We start from the raw sequence: 20,213 nt of genomic DNA, 5'->3' as shown, positions 1-20,213 counted from the left end.
CCTCACTCCCTCACTCGACACCACTCACCTGCTGTGTGGCTCCTTACGGCTCCATGGCTCAGGGGTTGGGGACCCCTGCTCAAGTGCATCCAAAGCGACCCTTCCCACACCAGTCTTCATAGTAGTCAAGGGCAGCAAGCAATTAGCCCCCAAGGCATGTGCCTCAGCTGGCATTTCATCACAATCAACAGTAAGTGGTAGCTTGAGTCACTGTGAGGTCACTTCCTGGAAATCACCCTAACCCTGGGCCCCGGGCCCTGACCCTAAAACCCTAACCCTGGGCCCCGGGCCCTGACCCTAAAACCCTAACCCTGGGCCCCGGTCCCTGACCCTGAAGCCCTAACCCTGGGCCCCGGGCCCGGACCCTGAAGCCCTAACCCTGGGCCCCGGGCCCTGGCCCTGAAGCCCTAACCCTGGGCCCCGGGCCCTGACCCTGAAGCCCTAACCCTGGGCCCCGGGCCCTGACCCTGAAGCCCTAACCCTGGGCCCCGGGCCCTGACCCTGAAGCCCAAACCCCGGCCCCGGGCCCTGACCCTGAAGCCCAAACCCTGGGCCCCGGCCCTGACCCTGAAGCCCTAACCCTGGGCCCCGGGCCCTGACCCTGAGGCCCTAACCCTGGGCCCCGGGCCCTGACCCTGAAGCCCTAACCCTGGGCCCCGGGCCCTGACCCTGAAGCCCTAACACTGGGCCCCGGGCCCTGGCCCTGAAGCCCTAACCCTGGGCCTCGGGCCCTGACCCTGAAGCCCTAACCCTGGGCCCCGGGCTCTGACCCTGAAGCCCTAACCCTGGGCCTCGGGCCCTGACCCTGAAGCCCTAACCCTGGGCCCCGGGCTCTGACCCTGAAGCCCTAACCCTGGGCCCCGGGCTCTGACCCTAAAGCCCTAACCCTGGGCCCCGGGCCCTGGCCGTAAAGCCCTAACCGTGGGCCCTGGGCCCTGGCCCTAAATCCCTAACCCTGGCCCCGGGCCCTGGCCCTAAAGCCCTAACCCTGGGCCCCAAGCACTGACCCTAAAACCCTAACCCTGGGCCCTGGGCCCTGACCCTAAAACCCTAATGCTGGGCCCTGTCCCTAAAACCCTAACCCTGGGCCCTGACCCTAAAACCCTAACCCTGGGCCCTGACCCTAAAACCCTAACCCTGGGCCCTGACCCTAAAACCCTAACCCTTCGCCCTTACCCTAAAACCCTAACCCTTCGCCCTTACCCTAAAACCCTAACCCTAACCCTAGTGAGCCTAGACCACACATTGCACTCCAGCCTGGGTGACAGAGCATGACTCTGTCTCAAAAAAAAAAAAAAGAAAAAAAGACAGAGAAAAGAAAGCCAACAAGACACCATTAGGCAACCCATTGTCAGGTTATGGGAGTTTGAAAAGGAAAGTAGAGAAAGGAGAAGAAAGCTTATTTAAAGAATGGCTGAAGACTGCCTAAATCATGGGAAAGATTTAGACATCTAAATCCATGAAGCTTAAAGATTCCTGAAGAGGTTCAAACCAAATAGATACTCACCAAGTCACAATATAATCAAATAGTCAAAAGTTAAAGAAACTTTGCAGGTCAGGACAGAATCGAATAATACATTCAAAGTGCTGAAAGAAAAAAAGTGCCAGCAACTAATACTATGTCTGACAAAGCTGTCCTTCAGAAAGAAAAAAGAAATAACGTGCTTCCTCGACAAACAAAGCTGAGGGCATTCAGGACCACTAGGTCTACCTTAAAAAAATGCTTAACGGAGTTTTTCAAGTAAAAATGAATGAAGTTGGGAGCAGTGGCTCATGCCCGTAATCCCATTTTGGGAGGCTGAGGTGGGTGGATCACCTGAGGTCGGGAGGTCAAGACCAGCCTGGCCAACATGGCAAAACCCCACCCCCAGTAAAAATACAAAAAATTAGCCAGGTATGAAGGCCACTGAGATCGTGCCACTGCACTCCAGCCTGGGTGACAAGAGTCAAACTACATTTCAAAAACAAAAAAACAAACAAAAAAAACAAAACTTGAGGCCTGGTCTTCTGCTCCTCTCCAACCCCCACTTCTCTGGGCCCAAGCCACCTGGGCTGAGGAGGGGGTGAGGTGTGAGCCCCTGCCAGGAACTCCCTGCCCGGACCAAGTACTCGGCCCCCAGGCCTGCATTCAGTGAGGCCTCCCGTGGCGTCAGCATGTTCGTGTGGAGGAATGTGGAAGGTCACTCGGTGGCCGTGTTCCCCTGGTACTCCATCCCCTTCCTGACCCCTCCCTGCAGCCACATGAGGCCCAGCAACCTGCCAGTTACTCAGTGGCCTCCAACCAGAGAAAACAATCTGCCAAGTTGGCAGCTGTTGCTCATGAGCATCCACCAGGTGGCACAGGGAGCGTCGACCCTGGGCGGCCCCCTGGAGCCACCTGCCCTGAAAGCCCAGGGCCCGCAACCCCACACACTTTGGGGGTGGTGGAACCTGTTAAAAGCTCACCTCCCACCATGGAGGAGGAGCCCTGGGCCCCTCAGGGGAGTCCCTGCTGGACAGTGAGACAGAGAATGACCATGATGATGCTTTCCTCTCCATCATGTCTCCTGACACCCAGTTGCCTCTACCACTCAGATGATGTCAGGCCCAGTCCCTCAGTGCCCTGCGCAAGGAACAGGACTCATCTTCTGAGAAGGATGGACGCAGCCCCAACAAATGGGACAAGGACCACATCGGTGGCCCATGAGTGGCGGTCATGATCTTCAGCAAGCGGCACCAGGCCCTGGCAGGGCGCACCAGGGTCACTCCAACCAGGATATCCGGACCGTCAGCCAGATGCTGACTCTGGCCCAAAGACTTCTACTCAGTATGGAGCTCCAGGCCACTTTGCAGCCCCTGGTGAGGGAGGTGTACATACCATGAATTGTGGGACCTTCAGAGCTTTTCACTTTTCGGAAAATAGCTCCTGTTGGGGCTACAAGATGGAGTGTGAAGAGGGCCTTGGGCCACAGGGAGGTGCCTGTGGACTAGGGGGAGTTCATGCACCCCTTCTTTCCCCAGAGGGGCTGGACTCAGGTGAGTATGGGGGTGGGGGCTCCTGCACTTCGACACAGGCAGCGGGAGGGTTTTCTCCCCATTCCCTCTGCACTCCCAACTTGAGCTATACTTTTTAAGAAAGTGATTCACCCTGCCTTTGCCCCCTTCCCCAGAACAGAACACGTTGATCATGGGCGATATTTTTCATTGTGCCAAACAGTTGCCATGACCGTCATTAAACCTGTTTAACACCAAATAATAAGGAAAATAAAATAAAAAATTCGGGCTTGGTGCAGAAACTCACCCCAAATAAATCACCTACCAAAATATTTACATAATGGTGGAAATATTCCAAAATTCAATATTTTGGGATTTATACACAAAAGATAAACAAATTAGAGGCCAAGAGGCTGCCGGAAGGGAAAAACGGGGCCTGGGAAGGCCGTTGTGAGGAATGAGCTGGGCCTAAAGAGGCCACTGGCAGGCGGGAGCTGGGCCTGCCGAAGCGGCCGAGAGGCAGGAGCTTTGGACTCGGGAGGCCGCAATGAGGCGAGAGCTAGCTGGGCATGGAGAGTCCACTGTGAGTCCGCTGTGAGTCCGGGCCCGTGCAGGCCTTCGAGAGGCAGGAGGCCGGGCCTGCAAAGGCCCACTGGAGGTCAAGTTCTGGGCCTGAAGAGGCCACCAAAAGTCAAAAGCGGGGCCTGGGAAGGCCGCCAAGAGCCATGAGCTGGTCTGGGCTGAAAGAGGCCACTGGGAGGCAGGAGGAGCTGGGCCTGGAGAGGCTGACTCGAGGAAGTTTTGCACCTGGAGAGGCCGCCGAGAGGACGGAGCTGGGCCAGGGGAGGCCGACTTGCTGCTCTTCCGGGCCCAATTCCAGGCCGACTTGACGACAACTTGGGCCTGCTGGGAGCTGGGCAGGAGCTGAGTCCAAAGACGTTGTTGGGAGGCCAGACTCAGGCCTGGAGACGCAGCCGGGAGGAAGAGCTGAGCCCGGAGAGGATGCCGGGAGGCTGCAAGTGGGTCTGGAGAGGCCGATTTGAGGAGGCCCGGCCTCCGCCTCCCGCATGGCGGCCTCTGCAGGCACAGCTGTTTCTCCTGGCTGCATCTCCCGCCTCCCAGCAAACAAGCTTTTTTGGCTCAGCTCCCGCCTGCGTTTGTAGACCCCGAAGTTTCTGCAACCAAGCTCTTCAGACCCACATCCCACCTCCCAGTACCTGAACAGTCCCAGCTCCGGCTGGAGAACAGAGTCTGTAGGCCCCGCTGTTGCCTCCCAGGGGAGTCTCCAAGCCCAGCTCTCACCCCACCACGACCTCCCAGGCCCAAGTCGCTGCCTGCCTCACAGCAGCCCGCGTGCGACCCTGCTCCTCCCTCACGGTGGCCTGTTGAGGCAGGGGCTCACGCTGACCTCTCTCACCGTGGGAGGGGCCGGTGTGAGGCAAGGGCTCACGCCGACCTCTCTCAGCGTGGGAGGGGCCGGTGTGAGGCAAGGGGCTGACGCTGACCTCTCTCACCGTGGGAGGGGCCGGTGTGAGGCAAGGGCTCACGCCGACCTCTCTCAGTGTGGGAGGGGCCGGTGTGAGGCAAGGGGCTCACGCCGACCTCTCTCAGCGTGGGAGGGGCCGGTGTGAGGCAAGGGCTCACGCCGACCTCTCTCAGCGTGGGAGGGGCCGGGGTGAGGCAAGGGGCTCACGCTGACCTCTCTCAGCGTGGGAGGGGCCGGTGTGAGGCAAGGGCTCACGCTGACCTCTCTCAGCGTGGGAGGGGCCGGTGTGAGGCAAGGGGCTCATGTTGACCTCTCTCAGCGTGGGAGGGGCCGGTGTGAGGCAAGGGGCTCATGTTGACCTCTCTCAGCGTGGGAGGGGCCGGTGTGAGGCAAGGGCTCACGCCGACCTCTCTCAGCGTGGGAGGGGCCGGTGGGAGGCAAGGGGCTCATGTTGACCTCTCTCAGCGTGGGAGGGGCCAGTGTGAGGCAAGGGCTCACGCCGACCTCTCTCAGCGTGGGAGGGGCCGGTGTGAGGCAAGGGGCTCACGCTGACCTCTCTCAGCGTGGGAGGGGCCGGTGTGAGGCAAGGGCTCACGCCGACCTCTCTCAGCGTGGGAGGGGCCGGTGTGAGGCAAGGGCTCACGCTGACCTCCCTCAGCGTGGGAGGGGCCGGTGTGAGACAAGGGATCAGGCTGACCTCTCTCAGCGTGGGAGGGGCCGGTGTGAGGCAAGGGGCTCACGCCGACCTCTCTCAGCGTGGGAGGGGCCGGTGTGAGGCAAGGGGCTGACGCTGACCTCTCTCACTGTGGGAGGGGCCGGTGTGAGGCAAGGGCTCACGCCGACCTCTCTCAGCGTGGGAGGGGCCGGTGTGAGGCAAGGGGCTCACACTGACCTCTCTCAGCATGGGAGGGGCCGGTGTGAGGCAAGGGCTCACGCTGACCTCTCTCAGCGTGGGAGGAGCCAGTGTGTGGCAGGGGCTCATGCCTCTGGGCAGGGTACCAGAGGCATGGGCATCAACAGGCCACCGTGAGGGAGGAGCTGGACCGCATGCGGGCTGCTGGGAGGCAGGCAGGGACTTGGCCCCAGGTGGCCGCCGTGGGGGCAAGAGCTGGGCCTGGAGAGGCCCCTGGGAGGCAAGAGCGGGACCTGCAGAGGCCGTTCTCCAACCATTGCTGGGCCCGTACAGGCCACCGGGCGGCAGGAATGAGGCCCAAAGAACTTGGCTGGAGAAAGTGCGGGACCTACAAAGGCGGTTGGGAGCTGGGCAGGAGTTGAGCCAAAAGAGCTTGCTTACTTGCTGGGAGGCATGGCTGGGAGATGCCGACTTCAGGACAACTTGGGCCTGCAGAGGTCACCGGGAGGCCCAAGCTTGGCGTGGAGGAGCCCACCGACCGGAGACCATTTGGGTCCTGCAGGTGCCATTGGAGGGCAGGAGCTCATCGTGGAGGGGGCACCGTGAGGCCTGACCTGGGCCTGGGGAGCTTGGCTTGAGGAAGCTGTGGGCCGACCAAGGACGCCAGGAGATGGGTAGGCACTGAGTCCAAAGAGGTTGTTGAGAGGCAGGAGTCAGGCCTGGAGACGCAGCCAGGAAGAGGAGCTTGGCCCGGAGAGGACGCCTGGAGGGTGCAAGTGAGTCTGGAGAGGCCGACTTGAGGAGGTTCTCAGCCCGGAGAGGCCGCCGGAAGGGAAAAACTGGGACTGGAAAGGCTGTTGTGAGGAATGAGCCCCATGGGCCTGAAGAGGCCACTGGCAGGCGGGAGCTGGATGTGTAGAAGCTGCTGAAAGGTTGGGAGCTTGGCTTGGGGGGTCCACAGTGAGGCAGATGCTGGGCCTGAAGAATCTGCTTAAAAAGATTTAAGCACATTTACATTTATTAGGCACTTTATTTCCATTATTACATATATATAAATATATATACGTATTATATATCCAATATATAATAAAATGATTATACAACTCACCATAATGTAGAATCAGTGGGCGTGTTAAGCTTGTTTTCCTGAAACTGGATGGTCCCACCTGAGCGTGATGGGAGAAAGTGACAGATCAATAGGTATTAGATACTCATAAGCACAGCGCAACCTAGATCCCTCACATGCACGGTTCACAACAGGGTGCGTTCTCCTATGAGAATCTAATGCTGCTGCTCATCTGAGAAGGTGGAGCTCAGGCGGGAATGTGAGCAAAGGGGAGTGGCTGTAAATACAGACGAAGCTTCCCTCACTCCCTCACTCGACACCACTCACCTCCTGCTGTGTGGCTCCCTACGGCTCCGTGGCTCAGGGGTTGGGGACCCCTGCTCAAGTGCATCCAAAGCGACCCTTCCCACACCAGTCTTCATAGTGGTCAAGTGCAGCAACCACTTAGCTCCCAAGGCATGTGCCTCAGCTGGCATTTTGTCACAATCAACAGTAAGTGGTAGCTTGAGTCACTGTGAGGTCACTTCCTGGAAATCACCAGCATCCCATTTCCCACTGGCAAAGAGCTCAGCACTGCCCCCTGGGAAACCAAACCTATGCCCAAATCCCATCTGTGTGGGTTTATCTCCTGGGACCCTTCCTAACATATTAGTCAGAGTCCAATCAGGAAGCATAAACCACTCAAAAGTTTAAAGTGGTAAAATTTAATATGGAGAATTATTCATTATAACAGGTGAACAGCATAATGAGAGATTGGCTAGCACAAAGTAAAGAGAACTCTAGAGAATACAGGACTAGCCCAGGCCAGGCATGGTGGCTCATGCCTGAAATTCCAGCAATTTGAGAAGCTAATGCAGGAGGATTGCTTAAGGCCAGGAGCTAGAGACCGGTCTGGACAGCACAGTGAGAACCTGTCTCTATCCAAAAGAAGAAAAAAGTTAGCTGGGAGTGGTGGTGCACACTTGTAGTCCCAGCTACTCGGAATGCTGAAGTTTGAGCCTGGGAGGTCAAGGCTGCAGCGAGGCATGATTATGCCACTACAGTCCAGCCTGGTGACAGAGCAAGACCCTGTCTCAAAGAACAAAACAACAACAACCATTTACAGACAGAAAAGAGGTAGAGCTAATAAGCTAAGGAAAGATGTTGAAATGTGACAAGTAAAGTAATATGAGGTCTTTTATCTATTTAAAATAATCAAACAAAAAATGACTTACTAAATTATAATACCCTGTGCTGGCAAAGGTGCAGTGAAATGGGCACTTTCTTATACTATGAGGGGTGTTTACATTGTGTATAAGCCTTCCCGGGTAAAGCTTGTCAATTTTTTAAAATAATGGAGACAGGGTCTCACCATACTGCCATACTGCCTCCTCCAACTCTTGGCCTCAAGCAATCCTCCTCTCTTAGCCTCCCAAAGTGCTAAGAGTATAGCTGGGAGGCACCCAAAACCCTGTCAATTTACATCAAGGGTAATGAGAATGTCCATTCACCATGACTCACAGTAATCTTACTTCTGGGGAGACAATTCAATCTAAACAAAAGGTCATCTGTACACACACAGTAAAAATCTGGGAGTAACTGAAGACAGAGTTGGTAAGTGAAATAAGAAACAGTTCTAAGAAATTAAACTATGGTATCAATAGGCACCTGGTATAAAAGGACAGTTGATGTTAGCTGCTACTTTTTTGTTGTTTTGAGACAGGGTCTCACTCTGTCACCCAGGCTGGAGTGCAGAGGCCTGATCATGACTCACTGCAGTCTCAGCCTCCCTGGGCTTGAGTGATCCTCCCACCTCAGCCTCCCAAGTAGCTGGGACTACAGGAACGTGCCACCACACTAGGCTAATTCATGTATTTTTCCGTAGGGATGGTGACTCCCCCTTTGTTTCCAAGGCCTATCGCAAACTCTTGGCCTCAAGCCATCCTCCTGCCTCAGCCTCCCAAAGTGTTGCGATTACCAGAGTGAGTCACCACACCTGGCCAGCTGCTACTTTTAGCAATATTATTATTATTCTTCAACTCCATTAAAAATTATTATTTTCAAGGCTATGCAACAGTATGTATCCTACAGCGTAATTGTAAAAACATAAACAGTTGCCGTCCCTCAGTATACAGAATTAGTTACAGCCCCCCATCTCTGCATATACCAAAATCCATGCTTACTCACGTTTCGCTGTCACCCCTCTGGAATCCACGTATACGAAAATACCAAATATTAGTTGGGCATAGTGGCAAGCACCTGTAGTCTCAGCCACGTGGAAGGTTGAGATGGGAGGATTGCTTCAGCCTGGAAGGTTGAGGCTGCAGTCAGCTGCGATAGCACTACTACCCTCCAGCCTCGGACAACAGAGGGAGACCCTGTCTCAGAAAAAAAAAAAAAAAAAAAAAAACAGGTTAGAAATTGTAATGAGGTCTGTTGGGCAAAATTCCATATAAGCAAAGTATAAATTAATGAAGCAAATCGTGATAAATTAGTACGACTGACTTTCTGGAGTTTCTGACAATAAAAGTAAGGAAAATGCAGAACACAAAGACAGAGAGTAAAAAGAGAAATTAGGAAAGCATTCTACATGTTTAATAGGAAGACACTGGCCGTGTTCCTGCAGCGGCAGTATGTCGTGACATGACATACTTTGGAGAGAAGTTAACAGACGAGGAAGTTGATAAAAATCATCAGAGAAGCAAAATACTGGTAGCGACACTCAAGGAAACCACGAAATTTCCATAACTTATGTCAGCAAAGTGGGAATATTGTACAGTGTGTGTTGAAGTTCCTATACAACATTGTTTATCTACCGTTTGTTTGTTTGTAAGGAATGTATATACTAAAAGTTCTTCTTGCTGTCAAAAGAATATGTGTGAATAAGTCATTTTAACTTATTCTTCTGTTTTTCTTTTATCTTCCTGCCATCATCCCACAGCCTTACTTTAGAAATTTTTTCTTTAGAAAATTGAACAAGTGCCCCTTGTGGTGGCACATACCTCGAGGATGGGAGGCAGGGGTGGAAGGGTCACTTGAGGCCATTAGTTTGACACCAGCCTGGCCAACAAAGTGAGACCCCATGTCTGCAAAACAATTTAAAAATTAGCCAAGTATCGTCATGTATACCTACAGTCCCAGCTACCTCAACTTACAGAGAAAGTTCAGGGCCTGGAGAGAAGGCTGGGCGGCAGGAGCTGGGTCTAAAGAGGCCATTGTAACGATGGAGCTGTGCCTGTGGAGGCTGTTGTGAGGCAGTAGGCTCATCTGCGGAGACAGCCGTGAGGTAGGGTATGGGCCTAAATAGGCCATTGTGAGTCATGAGCTTGGTCTGTAGAGGCTGACTGGAGAGAGTTCTGGGCCTGGCGAGGCTGCCGGGAGGTAGGAGCTGGGCCAAAAGATTTAAGCACATTTACGTTTATTAGGCACTTCATTTCCATTATTACACTGGAATATATAATAAAATAATTATAGAACTCACCATAATGTAGAATCAGTGGGCGTGTTAAGCTTGTTTTCCTGAAACTGGATGGTCCCACCTGAGCGTGATGGGAGAAAGTGACAGATCAATAGGTATTAGATTCTCATAAGAACAGCGCAACCTAGATCCCTCACATGCACGGTTCACAACAGGGTGCGTTCTCCTATGAGAATCTAATGCTGCTGCTCATCTGAGAAGGTGGAGCTCAGGCGGGAATGTGAGCAAAGGGGAGTGGCTGTAAATACAGACGAAGCTTCCCTCACTCCCTCACTCGACACCACTCACCTGCTGTGTGGCTCCTTACGGCTCCATGGCTCAGGGGTTGGGGACCCCTGCTCAAGTGCATCCAAAGCGACCCTTCCCACACCAGTCTTCATAGTAGTCAAGGGCAGCAAGCAATTAGCCCCCAAGGCATGTGCCTCAGCTGGCATTTCATCACAATCAACAGTAAGTGGTAGCTTGAGTCACTGTGAGGTCACTTCCTGGAAATCACCCTAACCCTGGGCCCTGACCCTAAAACCCTAACCCTGGGCAAGGACCCTAAAACCCTAACCCTGGGTCGTAACCCTAAAACCCTAACCCTGGGCCCTGACCCTAAAACCCTAACCCTACGCCCTGACCCTAAAAACCTAACCCTGGGCCTGGCCATGACCCTAAAACCCTACCCGTGGGCCCTGGCCCAGACACTAAAACCCTAACCCTGGGCCCTAGATCTCACCCTAAAGCAACCCTAACCCTGGGCCCTGGCCCTGACCCTAAAACAACCCTATCCCTGGGCCCTGGCCATGACCTAAAACAACCCTAACCCTGGGCACTGACCGTAAAACAACCCTAACACTGGGCACTGACCCTAAAATAACCATAACCCTGGGCCCTGGCCCTAACCCTAAAACAACCCTAACCCTGGCCATGGCCCTGACACTGAAACAACCCTTACCCTTGACCCTGGACCTGAGCCTAAAACAACCCTAAACCTGGGCCCTGGCCTTGACACTGAAACAACCCTTACCCTTGACCCTGGACCTGAGCCTAAAACAACCCTAAACCTGGGCCCTGGCCTTGACACTGAAACAACCCTTACCCTGGGCCCTGGCCCTGACCCTAAAACACCCCTAAACCTGGGCCCTGTCCCTGACCCTAAAACAACCCTAAGGCTGGGCCCTGGCCCTGACCTAAAACAACCCTGACCCTGGGCCCTGGCCCTGACCCTAAAACAACCGTAACCCTGGCCCCTGGCCCTGACCCTAAAACAACCCTAACGCTGGGCCCTGACCCTGACCCTAAAACAACCCTAACCCTGGGCCCTGGCCCTGACCCCAAAACAAGCCTAACCCTGGGCCCTGGCCCTGACCCAAAAACAAGCCCAACCCTGGGCCCTCGCCCTGACCCTAAAACAACCCTAACCCTGGGCCCTGGCCCTAACCCTGACACTAAAACAACATTAACCCTGGGCCCTGGCTCTGACCCTAAAACAAGCCTAACCCTGGGCCCTGGCCCTGACCCTAAAACAAGCCTAAACCTGGGCCCAGGTCCTGATCCTAAAACAATCCTAACCCTGGGCCCTGGCTCTTACCCTAATACAACCCTAACCCTGGGCCCAGGCCCTGAAACTAAAACAACCCTAAGCCTGGGCCCTGACCCTGACCCTAAAACAACCCTAACCCTGGGCCCTGGCCCTGACCCTAAAACAACCCTAACCCTGGGCCCTGGCCCTGACCCTAAAACTAGCCTAACCCTGGGCCCTGGCCCTGACCGTAAAACAACCCTAACCCTGGGCCCTGGCCCTGACCCTAAAACAAACCTAACCCTGGGCCCTGGCACTGACCCTAAAATAAACCCAATCATGGGCACTCACCCTAAAACAAACCTAACCCTGGTCCCTGACCCTAAAACAACCCTAAACCTGGGACCTGGCGTTAAAATACCCATAACCCTGGGCCCTGGCCCTGACCCTAAAACAACCCTAAACCTGGGCACTGGCCCTGACACTGAAACAACCCTAACCCTGGACCCTGGCTCTGACCCTAAAACAAGCCTAACCCTGGGCCCTGGCCCTGAACCTAAAACAATGCTAAACCTGGGCCCTGGCCCAGACCCTAAAACAACCATAACCCTGAGCCCTGACCCTGACCCTAAAACATCCCTAACCCTGGGCCCTGGCCCTGACCCTAAAACAAGCCTAACCTTGTGCCCTGGCCCTGACCCTAAAACAAGCCTAACCCTTGGCCCTGGCCCTGACCCTAAAACAACCCTCACCCTGGGCCCTGGCGCTGACCCTAAAACAACCCTAATCCTGGTCCCTGGCCCTGACCTAAAACAACCCTAACCCTGGGCGCTAGCCCTGACCTTAAAACAACCCTAACCCTGGGCCCTGGCACTAAAACAAGCCTAACACTGGGCCCAGGTCCTGACCCTAAAACAACCCTAACCCTGGGCCGTGGCCCTGACCCTAAAACAACCCTAACCCTGGGCCCTGGCACTAAAACAACCCTAACCCTGGGCCCAGGACCTGACCCTAAAACAACCCTAACCCTGGGCCCTGGCCCTGAACCTAAAACAATCCTAACCCTGGGACCTGGCCCTGACCCTAAAACAACCCTAACCCTGGGCCCTAGCCCTGACCCTAAAACAACCCTAACCCTGGGCCCTGGCCCTGACCCTAAAACAACCCTAATCCTGGGCCTTTTCCCTGACCCTAAAACAAGCCTAACCCTGGGCCCTGGCCCTGACCCTAAAACAAGCCTTACCCTGGGCCCTGGCCCTGACCCTAAAACAAGCCTAACCCTGGGCCCTGGCCCAGACCCTAAAACAACCCTAACCCTTGGCCCTGGCCCTGACCCCAAAAACAACCCTAAATCTGGGCCCTGGCCCTGACCTAAAACAACCATAATCCTGGGCCCTGGCCCTGACCTAAAACAACACTAACCCTGGCCCTGGCCCTGACCCTAAAACAACCCTAACCCTGGGCCCTGGCCCCGACCCTAAAACAACCCTAAACCTGGGCCCTGGCCCTGACCCTAAAACAACCCTAACCCTGGGCCCTGGCCATGACCCTAAAACAACCCTAAACCTGGGCCCTGGCCGTGACCCTAAAACAACCCTAACCCTGTGCCCTGGCCCTGACCCTAAAACAACCCTAAACCTGGGCCCTGGCCATGACCCTAAAACAACCCTAACCCTGGGCCCTGGCCCTGACCCTAAAACAACCATACCCCTGGGCCCTGGCCCTGACCCTAAAACAACCCTAACCCTGGGCCCTGGCCCTGACCCTAAAACAGCCCTAAACCTGGGCCCTGGCCCTGACCCTAAAACAACCCTAATGCTGGGCCCTGGCCCTGACCTAAAACAATCCTGACCCTGGGCCCTGGCCCTGACCCTAAAACAACCCGAACCGTGGGCCCTGGCACTAAAAGAAGCCTAAAACTGGGCCCAGGTCCAGACCCTAAAACAACCCTAACCATGGGCCCTGTCCTTTACCCTAAAACAAGCCTAATCCTGGGCCCTGGCCCTGAACCTACAACAACCCTAACGCTGGGCCCCGGCCCTGACCCTAAAACAAGCCTAAACCTGGGCCCTGGCCCTGACCCTAAAACAACCCAAACCCCGGGCCCTCTCTTTACCCTAAAACAAGCCTAATCCTGGGCCCTGGCCCTGAACCTACAACAAAACTAACGCTAGGCCCTGGCCCTGATCCTAACACAAGCCTAACCCTGAGCCCTGGCCCTGACCCTAAAACAACCCTAACCCTGGGCCCTGGCCCTGACCCTAAAACAAGCCTAACCCTGGGCCCTGGCCCTGACCCTAAAACAACCCTAACCCTGGGCCCTGGCCCTGACCCTAAAACAAGCCTAACCCACGGCCCTGGCCCTGACCCTAAAACAACCATAACCCTGGGCCCTGGCCCTCACCCTAAAACGACCCTAACCCTGGGCCCTGGCACTAAAACAACCCTAACCGTGGGCCCTGGCCCTGACCCGAAAACAACCCTAACACTGGGCCCTGGCCATGACCCTAAAACAACCCTAACCCTGGGCCCTGGCACTAAAACAAGCCTAACCCTGGGCCCAGGTCCTGACCCTAAAACAACCCTAACCCTGGGCCCTGTCCTTTACCCTAAAACAAGCCTAATCCTGGGCCCTGGCCCTGAACCTACAACAACCCTAACGCTGGGCCCTGGCCCTGACCCTAAAACAAGCCTAACCCTGGGCCCTGGCCCTGACCCTAAAACAACCCTAACCCTGGACCCTGTCCTTTACCCTAAAACAAGCCTAATCCTGGGCCCTGGCCCTGAACCTACAACAACCCTAACGCTGGGCCCTGGCCCTGACCCTAAAACAACCCTAACCCTGGGCCCTGGCCCTAACCCTAAAACAACCCTAACCGTGGGCCCTGGCCCTGACCCTAAAACAAGCCTAACCCTGGGCCCTGGCCCTGACACTAAAACAAGCCTAACACTCAGCCCTGGACCTGACCCTAAAACAACCCTAACCCTGGGCCCTGGCCCTGACCCTAAAACAACCCTAACCCTGGGCCCTGGAACTAAAACAAGCCTAAACCTGGGCCCAGGTCCTGACCCTAAAACAACCGTAACCCTGGGCCCTGGCCCTGACCCTAAAACAACCCTAACCCTGGGCCATGGGCCAGACCCTAAAACAACCCTAACCCTGGGCCCTGGGCCTGACCCTAAAACAAGCCTAATCCTGGGCCCTGGCCCTGACCCTAAAACAAGCCTAACCGTGGGCCCAGGACCTGACCCTAAAACAAGCCTAAACCTGGGCCCTGACCCTGACCCTAAAACAACCCTAACCCTGGGCCCTGGCCCTGAACCTAAAACAACCCTAAACCTGGGCCCTGGCCCTGACCCTAAAACAACCCTAACCCTGGGCCCTGGCACTAAAACAAGCCTAACACTGGGCCCAGGTCCTGACCCTAAAACAACCCTAACCCTGGTCCCTGGCCCTGAACCTAAAGCAACCCTAACGCTGGGCCCTGGCCCTGACCCTAAAACAACCCTAACCCTGGGACCTGGCCCTGAGCCTAAAACAACCCTAACCCTGGGCCCTGGCCCTGACCCTCAAACAACCCTAACCCTGGGCCCTGGCTCTGACCCTAAAACAAACCCAACCCTGGACCCTCACCCTAAAACAACCCTAACACAGGACCCTGACCAAAAAACAACCCTAACCCAGGGCCCTGACCCTAAAACAACCCTAACCCTGGGTCCTGATCCTAAAACAAGCCTATCCCTGGGCCCCGACCCGAAAAAAACCCTAACCCTGGGCCCTGGTACTAAAACAAGCCTAACCCTGGGCCCAGGTCCTGACCCTAAAACAACCCTAACCCTGGGCCCTGGCCCTGACCCTAAAACAAGCCTAACCGTGGGCCCTGGCCCTGACCCTAAAACAAGCCTAACCGTGGGCCCTGGCCCTGACCCTAAAACAAGCCTAAACCTGGGCCCTGACCCTGACCCTAAAACAACCCTAACCCTGGGCCCTGGCCCTGAACCTAAAACAACCCTAATCCTGGGCCCTGGCCCTGACCCTAAAACAACCCTAACCCTGGGCCCTGGCACTAAAACAAGCCTAACACTGGGCCCAGGTCCTGACCCTAAAACAACCCTAACCCTGGTCCCTGGCCCTGAACCTAAAGCAACCCTAACGCTGGGCCCTGGCCCTGACCCTAAAACAACCCTAACCCTGGGACCTGGCCCTGAGCCTAAAACAACCCTAACCCTGGGCCCTGGCCCTGACCCTCAAACAACCCTAACCCTGGGCCCTGGCTCTGACCCTAAAACAAACCCAACCCTGGACCCTCACCCTAAAACAACCCTAACACAGGACCCTGACCAAAAAACAACCCTAACCCAGGGCCCTGACCCTAAAACAACCCTAACCCTGGGTCCTGATCCTAAAACAAGCCTATCCCTGGGCCCCGACCCGAAAAAAACCCTAACCCTGGGCCCTGGTACTAAAACAAGCCTAACCCTGGGCCCAGGTCCTGACCCTAAAACAACCCTAACCCTGGGCCCTGGCCCTGACCCTAAAACAAGCCTAACCGTGGGCCCTGGCCCTGACCCTAAAACAAGCCTAACCGTGGGCCCTGGCCCTGACCCCAAAACAAGCCTAAACCTGGGCCCTGACCCTGACCCTAAAACAACCCTAACCCTGGGCCCTGGCCCTGAACCTAAAACAACCCTAATCCTGGGCCCTGGCCCTGACCCTAAAACAACCCTAACCCTGGGCCCTGGCACTAAAACAAGCCTAACACTGGGCCCAGGTCCTGACCCTAAAACAACCCTAACCCTGGTCCCTGGCCCTGAACCTAAAGCAACCCTAACGCTGGGCCCTGGCCCTGACCCTAAAACAACCCTAACCCTGGGACCTGGCCCTGAGCCTAAAACAACCCTAACCCTGGGCCCTGGCCCTGACCCTCAAACAACCCTAACCCTGGGCCCTGGCTCTGACCCTAAAACAAACCCAACCCTGGACCCTCACCCTAAAACAACCCTAACACAGGACCCTGACCAAAAAACAACCCTAACCCAGGGCCCTGACCCTAAAACAACCCTAACCCTGGGTCCTGATCCTAAAACAAGCCTATCCCTGGGCCCCGACCCGAAAAAAACCCTAACCCTGGGCCCTGGTACTAAAACAAGCCTAACCCTGGGCCCAGGTCCTGACCCTAAAACAACCCTAACCCTGGGCCCTGGCCCTGACCCTAAAACAAGCCTAACCGTGGGCCCTGGCCCTGACCCTAAAACAAGCCTAACCGTGGGCCCTGGCCCTGACCCTAAAACAACCCTAACCCTGGGCCCTGGCACTAAAACAAGCCTAACCCTGGGCCCAGATCCTGACCCTAAAACAACCCTAACCCTGGGACCTGGCCCTGACCCTAAAACAACCCTAACTCTGGGCCCCGGCCCTGACCCTAAAACAAGCCTAACCCTGGGCCCTGGCCCTGACCCTAAAACAAGCCTAAACCTGGGCCCTGGCCCTGACCCTAAAACAAGCCTAACCCTGGGCCCTGGCCCTGAACCTAAAACAACCCTAACCCTAGGCCGTGGCCCTGACCCTAAAACAAGCCTAACCCTGGTCCCTGGCCCTGACCCTAAAACAAGCCTAACCCTGGGCCCTGGACCTGACCCTAAAACAAGCCTTACCCTGGGCCCTGGCCCTGACCCTAAAACAACCCTAACCCAGGGCCCTGGCACTAAAACAAGCCAAACCCTGGGCCGAGGTCCTGACCTTAAAACAACCCTAACCCTGGGCCCCGGCCCTGACCCTAAAACAAGCATAAACCTGGGCCCTGGCCCTGACCCTAAAACAACCCTAACCCCGGGCCCTCTCTTTACCCTAAAACAAGCCTAATCCTGGGCCCTGGCCCTGAACCTACAACAAAACTAACGCTGGGCCCTGGCTCTGATCCTAAAACAAGCCTAACCCTGAGCCCTGGCCCTGACCCTAAAACAACCCTAACCCTGGGCCCTGGCCCTGACCCTAAAACAAGCCTAACCCTGGGCCCTGGCCCTGACCCTAAAACAACCCTAACCCTGGGCCCTGGCCCTGACCCTAAAACAAGCCTAACCCACGGCCCTGCCCCTGACCCTAAAACAACCCTAACCCTGGGCCCTGGCCCTCACCCTAAAACGACCCTAACCCTGGGCCCTGGCACTAAAACAACCCTAACCGTGGGCCCTGGCCCTGACCCGAAAACAACCCTAACACTGGGCCCTGGCCATGACCCTAAAACAACCCTAACCCTGGGCCCTGGCACTAAAACAAGCCTAACCCTGGGCCCAGGTCCTGACCCTAAAACAACCCTAACCCTGGGCCCTGTCCTTTACCCTAAAACAAGCCTAATCCTGGGCCCTGGCCCTGAACCTACAACAATCCTAACGCTGGGCCCTGGCCCTGACCCTAAAACAAGCCTAACCCTGGGCCCTGGCCCTGACCCTAAAACAACCCTAACCCTGGACCCTGTCCTTTACCCTAAAACAAGCCTAATACTGGGCCCTGGCCCTGAACCTACAACAACCCTAACGCTGGGCCCTGGCCCTGACCCTAAAACAACCCTAACCCTGGGCCCTGGCCCTAACCCTAAAACAACCCTAACCGTGGGCCCTGGCCCTGACCCTAAAACAAGCCTAACCCTGGGCCCTGGCCCTGACCCTAAAACAAGCCTAACACTCGGCCCTGGACCTGACCCTAAAACAACCCTAACCCTGGGCCCTGGCCCTGACCCTAAAACAACCCTAACCCTGGGCCCTGGCACTAAAACAAGCCTAAACCTGGGCCCAGGTCCTGACCCTAAAACAACCGTAACCCTGGGCCCTGGCCCTGACCCTAAAACAACCCTAACCCTGGGCCCTGGGCCAGACCCTAAAACAACCCTAACCCTGGGCCCTGTCCTTGACCCTAAAACAAGCCTAATCCTGGGCCCTGGCCCTGACCCTAAAACAAGCCTAACCGTGGGCCCAGGACCTGACCCTAAAACAAGCCTAAACCTGGGCCCTGACCCTGACCCTAAAACAACCCTAACCCTGGGCCCTGGCCCTGAACCTAAAACAACCCTAATCCTGGGCCCTGGCCCTGACCCTAAAACAACCCTAACCCTGGGCCCTGGCACTAAAACAAGCCTAACACTGGGCCCAGGTCCTGACCCTAAAACAACCCTAACCCTGGTCCCTGGCCCTAACCCTAAAGCAACCCTAACGCTGGGCCCTGGCCCTGACCCTAAAACAACCCTAACCCTGGGACCTGGCCCTGAGCCTAAAACAACCCTAACCCTGGGCCCTGGCCCTGACCCTCAAACAACCCTAACCCTGGGCCCTGGCTCTGACCCTAAAACAAACCCAACCCTGGACCCTCACCCTAAAACAACCCTAACACAGGGCCCTGACCAAAAAACAACCCTAACCCTGGGCCCTGACCCAAAAACAACCCTAACCCTGGGTCCTGATCCTAAAACAAGCCTATCCCTGGGCCCCGACCCGAAAAAAACCCTAACCCTGGGCCCTGGTACTAAAACAAGCCTAAACCTGGGCCCAGATCCTAACCCTAAAACAACCCTAACCCTGGGCCCTGGCCCTGACCCTAAAACAAGCCTAACCGTGGGCCCTGGCCCTGACCCTAAAACAAGCCTAACCGTGGGCCCTGGCCCTGACCCTAAAACAACCCTAACCCTGGGCCCTGGCACTAAAACAAGCCTAACCCTGGGCCCAGGTCCTGACCCTAAAACAACCCTAACCCTGGGACCTGGCCCTGACCCTAAAACAACCCTAACTCTGGGCCCCGGCCCTGACCCTAAAACAAGCCTAACCCTGGGCCCTGGCCCTGACCCTAAAACAAGCCTAAACCTGGGCCCTGGCCCTGACCCTAAAACAAGCCTAACCCTGGGCCCTGGCCCTGAACCTAAAACAACCCTAACCCTAGGCCGTGGCCCTGACCCTAAAACAAGCCTAACCCTGGTCCCTGGCCCTGACCCTAAAACAAGCCTAACCCTGGGCCCTGGACCTGACCCTAAAACAAGCCTTACCCTGTGCCCTGGCCCTGACCCTAAAACAACCCTAACCCAGGGCCCTGGCACTAAAACAAGCCAAACCCTGGGCCGAGGTCCTGACCCTAAAACAACCCTAACCCTGGGCCCTGGCCCTGACCCTAAAACAACCCTAACCCTGGGCCATGGCCCTGAACCTAAAACAACCCTAACGCTGGGCCCTGGCCCTGACCCTTAAACAAGCCTAACCCTGGGCCCTGGCCCTGACCCTAAAACAAGTATAACCCTGGGCCCTGGCCCTGACCCTAAAACAAACCTAACCCTGGGCCCTGGCACTGACCATTAAATAACCCTAACCCTGGGCCATGGCCCTGAGCCTAAAACCCTAACCCGAGGCCCTGGCCCTGAGCCTAAAACCCTAACTCTGGGCCCTGACCCTAAAACAACCCTAACCCTGGGCCCTGGCCCTGACCCTAAAAGAACCCTAACACTGGGCCCTGGTCCTGACCCTAAAACAACCCTAACCCTGGGCCCTGGCCCTGACCCCATAACAACCCTAACCCTGGGCCCTGGCTCTGACCCCATAACAACCCTAACCCTGGGCCCTGGCTCTGACCCTAAAACAACCCTAACCCTGGGCCCTGGCCCTGACCCTCAAACAACCCTAAACCTGGGCCCCGGCCCTGACCCTAAAACAAACCCAACCCTGGGCCCTCACCCTAAAACAACCCTAACCCAGGGCCCTGACCCTAAAACAACCCTAACCCTGGGCCCTGACCCTAAAACAACCCTAACCCTGGGCCGTGATCCTAAAACAAGCCTAACCCTGGGCCCCGACCCTAAAGAAACCTTAACCCTGGGCCATGGCACTAAAATAAGC

General features: G+C 56.0%; 1 long non-coding RNA gene across 28 annotated transcripts in view; it reads right to left on the bottom strand.

Annotated features, from left to right (window-relative positions):
• The window catches only part of LOC129532022 (uncharacterized), a 369,252-nt gene that overhangs the window by 159,250 nt on the left and 189,789 nt on the right, over positions 1–20,213 (bottom strand). For 27 of the 28 annotated variants that reach the window (XR_010129748.1, XR_010129747.1, XR_010129772.1 and 24 more), the window contains 5 exons: positions 9,839–9,896; positions 9,513–9,745; positions 8,545–8,735; positions 6,421–6,478; positions 29–6,299 (listed from right to left, as the gene is read on the bottom strand). This is a non-coding gene — a long non-coding RNA (uncharacterized lncRNA). Of the gene's footprint in view, positions 1–28; positions 6,303–6,420; positions 6,479–8,544; positions 8,736–9,512; positions 9,746–9,838; positions 9,897–20,213 lie in introns of all 28 variants that reach the window. The other variant, XR_010129756.1, reaches the window with a different exon arrangement.

This window comes from Gorilla gorilla, chromosome 11, assembly GCF_029281585.2.
Source record: "Gorilla gorilla gorilla isolate KB3781 chromosome 11, NHGRI_mGorGor1-v2.1_pri, whole genome shotgun sequence".
NCBI classification, from domain to species: Eukaryota; Metazoa; Chordata; class Mammalia; order Primates; family Hominidae; genus Gorilla; species Gorilla gorilla.
Note: the sequence above shows the minus strand (reverse complement) of the source record. Positions and strands in the feature narration are given on the sequence as shown.